Source organism: Corvus kubaryi, unplaced genomic scaffold (genome assembly GCF_017639235.1).
Source record: "Corvus kubaryi isolate FWS band 111438036 unplaced genomic scaffold, C.kubaryi_AGA036_p1.0 37396, whole genome shotgun sequence".
Classification (NCBI taxonomy): domain Eukaryota; kingdom Metazoa; phylum Chordata; class Aves; order Passeriformes; family Corvidae; genus Corvus; species Corvus kubaryi.
The window spans coordinates 3,342,336-3,352,350 of record NW_024581135.1 but is presented as its reverse complement, the minus strand read 5'-3'; the positions used below and the strand labels follow the sequence as shown (position 1 = coordinate 3,352,350).

The 10,015-nt window shown below is 42.8% G+C and overlaps 1 protein-coding gene across 9 annotated transcripts in view; it reads right to left on the bottom strand.

The window, feature by feature from the left end:
- Nucleotides 1–325, bottom strand: part of GTDC1 (glycosyltransferase like domain containing 1) — a 201,022-nt gene extending 200,697 nt beyond the window's left edge. For 7 of the 9 annotated variants that reach the window (XR_006018285.1, XR_006018284.1, XM_042041577.1 and 4 more), the window contains exon 1: nucleotides 232–324. The gene's annotated coding sequence lies outside the window, so the exon portion shown is untranslated. Of the gene's footprint in view, nucleotides 1–231 lie in introns of all 9 variants that reach the window. The other 2 variants (XM_042041591.1, XM_042041579.1) reach the window with 2 other exon arrangements.
- Nucleotides 326–10,015: the final 9,690 nt, after the last annotated feature.

Here is a 10,015-nt window from a genome sequence, read left to right as displayed (position 1 = left end):
CCGGGTTCCCCCGCCCAGCCGCGGGCCCGGGCTCGGCGCGGCCGCAGGTGCCGGGAGCCGCGGCGGGCGGAGCCGGCTCCTCTAGCTCGCCTCGCCCAGCGCGGCGGAGCTCGCCCGGAGCCCCCTCTCCGCCGCCGGTCCTGCCGCCGAGTGCCCGCCCCGCTGACCCCTTCCCTCCCTCCCGGCTGGCGCGGGCGGCCCCGCTCCTCACCCCACCCCGAGGGCGCTCACCTCCTCCTCACTCCCTCCTGGAGACCGTCGGCACCGACGCGCCGGCGTCCCGGCCCCTCCCTCAGCTCAGCGCCGGCCCCCCCTTCCGCCCCGCCGCCCGGGGACCCTCCCTGCCCGCGGGGACAGCGGGACGGGCCCCGGGGGCTCCGCCAGGGACAGCCCGGCTGCCGCTGCGGGGCACGGGGAGAAGGAACCCCGAGCGAAGTGATGGGGCGGGAACCAGACCGTGCGAAGAAAGCGATGAGCCCCTTTGCAAGAGTTTTGGGAGTAGGGAGGGGTGGGAAGAATATATAACAAGGAGTTGTGCACCAGGTGGGCTAAATAAAAGCAATTAGAAAGAAGATGGTTTTCTGTGAGAAGCAGCTGAAAGGAGTGACAATCAGGGCGGTTGCCAGTTAGATATGATTAGGAGGTGTGTGTTTTTTTCCCTATCTCAAGCCTTTTCAGGTGGTGCAGCTCCTGAGAGAGGCTGAGCAGGTGTTATCATAGAATCATTACAATAGATTCGTAAAATGGTTTGTGTTGGGAGGGACCTTAAGGACCACCTCGGTCCAACCCCTGCCATGGCCAGGAACACCTTCCACTAGACCAGGTTGCTCCAAGCACCATCTAGCCCGGCCTTGACCACTTCTAGGGATGGGGCAGACACAACTTCCCTGGGCAACTTGTTCCAGTGCCTCACCACCTTCCCAGTAAAGAATTTTTTCCTAATATCGAATCTAAACCTGCTCTCTTTGAATTTGAACCCATCCCCCCTTATCCTGTCATGACATGGTCTTGTAAGTTATCTTGTCACATTTTTCCTGTAAGTTCCCTTCAGACGCTGGAGGGTCACAACGAAAACTACCTCAAAGCCTTCTCTTTTTCAGGCCGAAGGACCCCGGTTCTCTCAGCCTTATCTTGCTGGAGAGGTGCTCCATCCCTCTGATCAACTCCTTCGTGGCCTCCTTTGAAGGTGTAATTGTTACAGGCAGGTGTATCAACCCTCTTTTTCACCACAGCGAGTAACAAAGCTTCCAGCAAAACTATTTTAGGGGAGAAGTGTTTTGTCACACTGACTCAGTTTAGCGTGGTGTTATCTCTGGTATGTAGACAGAAACTTTTTTTTTTTTTTTTAATAGGAAGTCAAAATGAGTAACACCTAATGGAGTGACGAAGCAGAATTTCCAAAGAGTACAGCTGTGAGAAGCATCAACACCAGTAACTTGAGGATTATGTATTTTTTTTCCTACTCTGGCTAATCAGTGATTGTGAAAGAGTGACGAGAAGGCTGATTTGCATGAGAAATACCCTTAGGATAATGCAGTGTTTTGTTTCACAAGTTTTTAGGTTCAAAAATCCTAGGAAAGTTGTTTTCCAATAGCTTTCCACTGTCCTGCACCTCTAAATTCCTGACTCTGCCAAGTTATGGAAACGTGAAAACATCACAAAGCACAGTTCTTCATGGGTTTTACCTAGGCAGAAGTGGTAAGACCCGAAAATCTTTTAATATTTATCATGCACATTATAAATAATTTTATAAGGTTGTGTCTTTCAGACAGGGTGACAGATGAGGAGGCCTCCAGTCCAGCTGAATAATTTGCCCCTGGCATGTGCTGGAACACAGACAAGCAGGATGTTTCATCCCCAATTTATGGATAGAAAAATTGAGGCAAGGAAGTGAAGGCATTTATTTTCCAAGTGTAGAAGTGCTCATTTGTAAGCAGGCAATTTAGGCTTGAACTTTTTTTTCCCTTTTTTTTGAGGAAAAGAACCGTGTATATACAGTTCCCATTGAAACTACACTTGAGGCACCCAAGCAGAAAGACTTTGGCCATACTCTTTTGGGGTCCCGCAGCCCTAATCCCATGTTCTAATTGGCCAGTAATCTGTGGACAGATATTGTAACAGTTCCTTTAGAATATTTTTCTACTTCTCACTCATTTGCATACTAATGGCATAAAAATAGGCACTTCCTGCCAGTAATTAGTTGGAGCCCAGAATTTAAAGAAAGAAAAACACCACAGCATTATGGTAGACGGATGGTACTGAGGAAGCTGCAAAAAAGAGTCACTTCTCTGGTGCTCAGAAAGTGCCTTTAATTTAGAGTTCAAGGCTGGCAACTCTGTTACCTCTGTGTGACAGGGATTAACTGTTTGCTTGGCCTAATAACTTTGCCTCTAATGAGCCCCTCCAACTTTTTTCATGGCAAATCACTCAATCTGCACCCAGGCTTGCTGCTGTAAAATGTTTTTCTTTTTTTGCCTTTTTCCCAGAAGGAATAATGCTAGCAGTGAAGTCTGTGAGTAGAGTTCCTTGTGGACCACCGTGACTCAGACCAGCACAGAGGCTGCTCAGGCGTTCTTCACCTAATGAGGCATTGTGAAACCCGTATCACATGAAGTCATGTGAAGTTCTAGGTTAAAAGAGCCCTTTAGGAGCTGCTTGTAAGTATGGGGTTATTTGACTTCTCACATGTAGGCCATAGACTTTACTGCAAACCAAGTTGGTGATAGCTGGAAATTTTCCTTTTCTGATATAGCAACAGAGGTAACTTCGGGTTTACATATCATAGAATCATGGAAGAGTTTGAGTCGGAAAGGACCTTAAAGATCATCCAGTTCCAAGTAACTTCAGTGAGACAGTGAAAGTTTCTTTTGCCGCTTTCATTCCCCTAACCTCTGGAGATCCTCAGTACATGGAGCTCCTAGAGTGGGTCCAGCGGAGGATACAAACACGATTGAGGGGCTGGAACATCTCTGTTACAAGGAAAGACTGAGGGAGCTGGAGCTGTTCAGCCTGGAGAAGAGATGGCTGAGAGGGGACCTCAACAATGTCTGTCAGTGTCTGCAGGAAGGGGTCAGAGCATGGACCAGGCATGTGGAGCAGGAAGTGATGCCCAGGAAGTTCTACCTGAATATGAGGAAGAACTTCTTCCCTGTGCAGTGACCAAGCACTGGAACAGAAATCAGAGAGGATGTGGAGTCTCCCTCACTGGAGATATCCCAGAACCATCTGGATGCAATCCTGTGCCATTGCTCTGGAATCACCCTGCTTGAGCAGGGAGGTTGGACCAGATGACCCACCGTGGTCCCTTGCAGCCTGACCCACTCTGTAATTCTCTGAAATAAATATTAAAGATTACAATCTCCAGGACTATCAGACCGACACCTTCAGCAAAGAATTAAAAGCAGAAACTCTTCCCATGGTATTACTTAGAAGAAATTCCAGCAATTACTGTTCCACCTACAACTGGACAATACTGATCTCCAGCAATGCAATCTAAAACTCGTGAGATGCAACTGCAGTTAATTATATACCTTTAGCTTATTTAACTATTTCAATAGCAAAGTAGTTATAATAAAAAATATCTCTAATACGTTGATTGTAACGATCAGTTTCTCTTCTCAAAGGACCATAGGATGGATTTAATAAAGGGTGTTTGTGCTCCTTTAGGCTGAGACCTGCAATGCAGAGTTTGGTTCCCTTAACAGGATCCAGAATCATAGAATGGCTTGGGCTGGAACGGACCTTAGAGACCATCCAGTTCCAACACCCCCTGTGATGGCCAGGGGACACTCTCCACTAGACTAAGCTGCTCCAAGCCCCATCCAGGGCTGGTCTTGGACACTTTCAGGGATGGGGCAGCCACAGCTTCTCTGGGCAATCTGTGCCAGAGCCTCCCCACCCTCACAGGCAGTAATTTCTTCTTAATATCCAATCTAAACTTAACCTCTTTCAGTTTAGAACTCTTCCACCTTGTTCTGTCATTCCAGGCCCTCGTCCAAACTCCCTCTCCAGCTCTCCTGGAGTCCCTTTAGGCACTGGAAGGTGCTGTAAGGTCTCCTTGGAGCCTTTTCTTCTCCAGGAAGAACAACCCAGCTCTCTCCTTTTCTGGAGACACTCCACCTTTCTTACACCTTTTTTATTTTCCCTTCCCTCTATCCATCCCACTTTGTTGCTAATCTTAAAGTCAAGCATGTGCCAAACTCTCTATTACATTGTGCTGAACTTAGAAGTGAAATTGTGTCGCTTTTTTTTTTTTAAATCTTGAAAAGCAAACCTTGTGAAGCTTGTATCCAGCAGAACTGTAGTGCCAGAAAGTATTTTCCTGAAAACTTTGAGACTGTAGCTTATTAAAGCACAGATCCTTAAGATGATTGGGTCTATTCCATTAGTAGATTTCTAAAGTGTGCAGACTGGATAAACAACAGTGACAGCTTGGGGAAGTGTATGCACCTGTTTATTAAAAAGACGTTAACAAGGGCAAATCTAAAATAAGAACATGCACCACAACCCAATTTTCAGCAAATTTTTATGCATGCCTACACTTAAGGTTACCAATGTTATTGGCAATTTCTCTCTCTCTTTTCTCTCTCAGAAGTACACGGCAACTGATGAGCACGGAGCATCTGTGGCAAAGGAAAAAAACACCATCTTCAAATTTTGAGGAGCAAACATGACCCTTTCTTTTTCTACTGTTTTCCACCCACATTCAGTTAGTGTGAGAGAAGAAAGAAAATTAAAACAAAAAAAAAGCAGAAATATTTTCTTTGCAGGGAAGGACTGAAGAATGTATTGTTCTCTCATTCACAAGCAAGCACTTTCATCATCTCTACTTTCATTTTGCTCTACATCATAAGTGACAGCAAGTTTTCTATATTTTACTGGTATAGCTTAGAAGGGGTCATGATTCTAAAAGTTCTCCTGCAGAACTGAGTCTTCTGTTTGGATGTATGCAAATTCCACAGCGCTTATGCCACTTGTACTTTGCAGATAGGTATAAGCATATGCAAAAATGGAGATTATATGTGTACATGCAAGTTTTCAGAATTAATCAACCAAGAATGTACAAAAACTACAAATGCTTTGCTGAAATTCAGCTCAAAATAGATGTATGAATTAGCCTGCTGTAGCAGCTTTCACTCAAAGTTGCTAAATACACTCCATTTTTATAAATAATTAATAACTCATAAGATTTTCATGATAATGAGGCTTGGAACAACCTGGTCTAGTGGAAGGTGTCCCTGCCCATGGCAGGGGGATTGGAAGGAGATGGTCTTTAAGGTCCCTTCTGACTGAAACCATTCTATGATTCTACAAAAATACTCTTGCCCCAGAATAGCATTTTAACAATATATCCCAGTCTTGGGAGAACCTGTTGGTACTTATGTCTATTCACAATTGCTGTAGTGGTGTTTTTTATAAGGATAAAATGCTGCCAGCCTGGAGCCCCTACAGGATTAGGTCTTAATCCCCAAAGATATGTAAGTGTTACCACCTCCTTTTGAGAGACTGAAAACAGGAAACTGCATGGGTTAATAACAGAGTAAATAATTAAAATTTAGGCTCCAAACTTGTCAAGTGTATTGCAAGCACAGTCACAAACCCTTCTTGGAGTCACCTTCATGTCAGTAGTTGATGTGAATATTTTTGAAGACAAATCAAAGCCTTGGACCTGACTGAGTCCTGTGGTTCAGTGTATGGCCATGAATACATCCCTCAAACACATCTGATTACTTCTGTTATTATGAACTGAAGCAAAGGGTCCTTGAACATTTCTCACAATTCAGCAGGCAAAAAAAAAGCAATGTTTTACTTCAGTCTACCTTTTACTAGAGCTGGGTACAATAGGATGTGATTATTTTAGGAACATTAAAAATATCTGCTATCTTCCTCCCATGCTAGGTAGAATAGTAGTCTGAAGTAGTTTTGCTTTGTAATTTTCTAAAATGAAGAATTCTGACTTAACCAAACTTCTTCAGAAGGAAGCTGGCTGATATTATCTTACTTCCCTCTTTTCTTAGTGTGGAATTGTTGAGAGAATGCCAGTTGTTGCTGCTTGTCATCACAACTTTCTAGTCCCTATTATTGCTCATTAGAGGCAATAAATTAACCAGCAGACTACTTAAAACTGACCAGTGAATTTGAGTGTGTAGGTAATAACATGAAGATGTTGTAAATCTGGGTTTGCATTCATTATTTAATTGCACACACACATAAATCCTACCTTCTGAAAAACAATTCTCCTTTATTTGTCTTCATGATACTTGTTCAGCAAAATTTTAAGACTTTTTATTTCTTGGATGTTGTACTATACAAGGGAATGTCTCTGCTTCTCTTTGAGGGGATTGCAGCAAGAGTCATGGACACAAGGTATTGCCAAAAGTGGGAAAACTGGGGATTGCAGGATGAAATACCAAGGGTGATGATCACTGAGATACTTTTGGCTCCAAAGAGGCCTGTTTTGTCCCACATGCACATGTAATAAAAGTGTATAAGGTCCCGTGTTTGCTGAACTGGGTGAATGGATCCCAGGGCTGGTCCTGCAGACGGTGGGTGTGTTGAGGGATCAGCACAGGTTTCAGAGCTGCATGGGGCTCACTTGCTCTGCTAGGAATGAGCTAATGTGCAGCTGATTCTTCTCTGGGGGAAACTTTGATTCTGGGTTTCAAAGAGGACTCTTTCAGTATTCCTAATGATTTTTTTGGCTACAAAGTCTGGCAGTCCTATAGAGCTGTTGGGGACTCTGACACCGAAGAAGTGTAGCCTAAAGAGCTGGAGCAAGACATTTCATACCACTGCTGCCCACTACTCAAAAAGGCAATGGTATAAGTACACCCCAAAAAAAAAAAAACAAAGTCAAGCTCTGTGAGCAGATTAACAAAGCTGTTTGCTATTATGGACAAAAGCTGCAGGGAAAAAAAAATGAAGAGGAAATGGGCTGTATTACTGTGAGCTGGCACAGAAATGAAATACCAGGCTGCAATTTATGTATAGTAATTGTTCACGAAGCATTCTTTGGGTTTTGATAGTGACTCATTGTGTTCTTTCTGACCTTTGATGTACAGGATGGGCTGCTAGAAGACAGAGGAGGCCACAGTAAGAATATAAAACTTTATTAACTTAAGATTTTGTTGGTTTGTTTGCTTTTTTTTAATTATTGCTCATTGGTAGGTAGTATCTCTGGAAAAGACAAACAAAGGCATTTACCTTGAGTCCTCATGGGTTTTGCCATCTCTCCCAGGCTTTTGTAGTTGAACAAACAGTTGAAAAATAGCTTTGGTTCTTAAAAGGAAATTTGCTAAACAATTGGTTGCTGACGTTGATTACTGAGTTCTGAAAAATAAGATAACTGATTGTAACACTATTGTGTTAGTAGCCCAGGTAATGAGCAGTATAAGCCCTGCTCTATACAAGCCACACAGTAAAGTTATCAAGAAGATATTCTTCTGAGTGAAAATTTTATGTTTTAAAGAAAATCACAGAAAAAAGCTTCCATAGAGTAATCAGAGTAGACACAACAGACTCTTCAGCACCGTTAAGTTCCATTATGTAAATCCACTGTGATGTAAGCCAGACACTGTCAAGTTTGATACGCCCCAAATTTGACCTAATTAGCCATTTGGTTGTTACTTTTTTCAAAGCTTGTGCAACTCAGCTCGGTTCAGGATATAGATGCTAATTGAACACGTAACCTACAGGTGCTAAAGAATCCTTACAAAGGAAGGCCTATCCTATTAGGAATGCGAGTCAAGGCCCAGGGTCATCAGCTCGGATGGTGGGGATGGGAAGAGAAATCCTATCTACAGCTCTCTTCGCATGGCCATGTTATTTCCAGGAGAGAAATTCAAATTCAGGGTAAGCCAATGCAATCTAATAGAGATTTGCCAACTGAAGCCGCTCAGGCTTCAGGGAAAGAACATTTCTTGAAGCTTTTGGAAAGCTGAGACTCTATAAGGCAAAGCCTGAAGTGGTTTACTCTACCCCCAGTAAAAACCACACCCCTTTGCAAGTCACAACTGGAATTTTCTCTCGTTGGTAGACCCACCATGTGATTTGTGGGTGCCTACACTCTGCTGCATGACTTATTCCAGCTTTGCCTTTCACCTTTCCCCTCTCTGCCCATGTGCTCCCAGCCTGAGATCATCACCTTTACACCCAAGTCCTCTTCCCACCCATTTGCCAAGCAGGAGTGCAGTAACCTTTTGTCATGACTACACCTTGGCCCAGATGCTGCAATGTAAACACTCTATCTCTTCTGCTGTTTCCCCACAATCCCCTAACCAAAATGAAACGAGATAAAAAGAGCTGCACAGCCTCTGAGTTTCCTGGCTTTTATCTTTTTATACCAAAGCCTTTGTGTTAATTTTGCATAGCTATTTTTACATGTGGAATAATATCCTGAATTACTGCTATCACGTGCACTTAAGAATCCCACCTCACCATCCTCAAGTCATCTGGCAACCTGATAGTGTTTCCTGCTCCTTCCCTCACATCAGTGCTGCAGAGAGCTTTGCTAAAAGTTTCACATCTGAAAAAGCAGATGATTTGGCAACACCTTCCTATGTCTTTTTTTTTTTCCTTAAAAAAGTGTGCCTGTCTTTGAGTAAACTTTTCTTTCCAACTGTTCTTTTTTGTCAGCTTGCCAGCTCAACTTCTAGTATTGTTCTGCAGAGATTGCTGTAAGGAAAAATGAAAGAGAAGAGAAAGGTAGAGAACTGGGGGAAAGGGAAAAAGGGTTCAGAGGGCATTTAAAGCCTGGGGAGCCTAGCATGGAAAGGGAGATAGGCTTAGGAAACAGGGAATAAAGTGGTGGAATGAGAGATAAAACAAAAACATAAAGGATAAGGGATTAGAGAGATAAGGAGTTCAAGAGATGAAATGTGAATAAAGGAAAACAAGAAAAATAAGGATGAAAGGAAAGAAGTGACAGGAGTAAGACATGTAAACAATTAACTAGGAAAATATTGTTTATTTTAGTGAAAGAAAATTATAGTATCTTTATTATTCTCTGGTTTACTAGTTCAGAGGAATTTTTCAAACTAAGAGCTGACACTTGGGTAGTATTACTGAACGGTGAGAAATATAAGCCTTCCAGTTGTTGAATTAACCCATTCTGAATTTGTTTAATTAATATGACATTCAAATAGCTTAAGTTTGGGTAAAAAAAACAATAAAAAAATATTAGTAACTGCAATACAAAGTGCAGATCTGGAAGAACTCTTCCCAATATTTGCAGTTAAATCCATCAGCTCATTGATAATCACTCCAGAACAGAGTGGAGCCCTGCAGATTAATACCAGAGCTGAAGAGAGCAAAAATATTTAAAATCAGTGCTGGGCTCAAGTTTCAGCATTGCCCACTGACCAGGAGAAAATTGCTCAAGATCACCATTTGTCTGTGAAAGTATTTCACAACATTTTTTTTCCCCATAAGGATATTTATCCTAAGTGTTATCAGGTCTCAGTTTCTGCCTGAGTTGTTCACATAGGTCACATAATGTGGTGGAACCCAGATAATATTACTTGTTTTCCCTGATTGTCTGAGCTCATATTATCAGGAAGCTGAAATTTTGTCAAACCCACGCTGGTTTTTGTTTTTTTTTTTTTTCCACAGGCTACGTATACCTACAAGCCTAAAGGCATCATCCAAAAACCCAAACAAAAAACCCAGCAGTTTTTGTGCTTGACTCTGACTGGAAGCCACCAAACATTTGAACTAAGTTAAGCCATCATCCCTCGCTTTCCAGTACCCTTAAACTTGCATAAAATAGTTCAGATCTATAAAGGAAGATATTCCTTGAGGTCAGTTACTTGACATATAAAATTTATTTCTGCCCATGTAGCTCCAAAGGCTTCTGAGCAGATCTCAGGCTGTTGTGAAGGTTTCTGGAGACACAATCAAGGTGTTGCACATCTCTTTCCCTTATACTTGATAGGACAATCTCCCAACAGGATTTCTTCCCCCAGAGCATGCACAGAGAAGAGAAAATGAAGTCTCTAATGATTGCCAGTCCAACTTG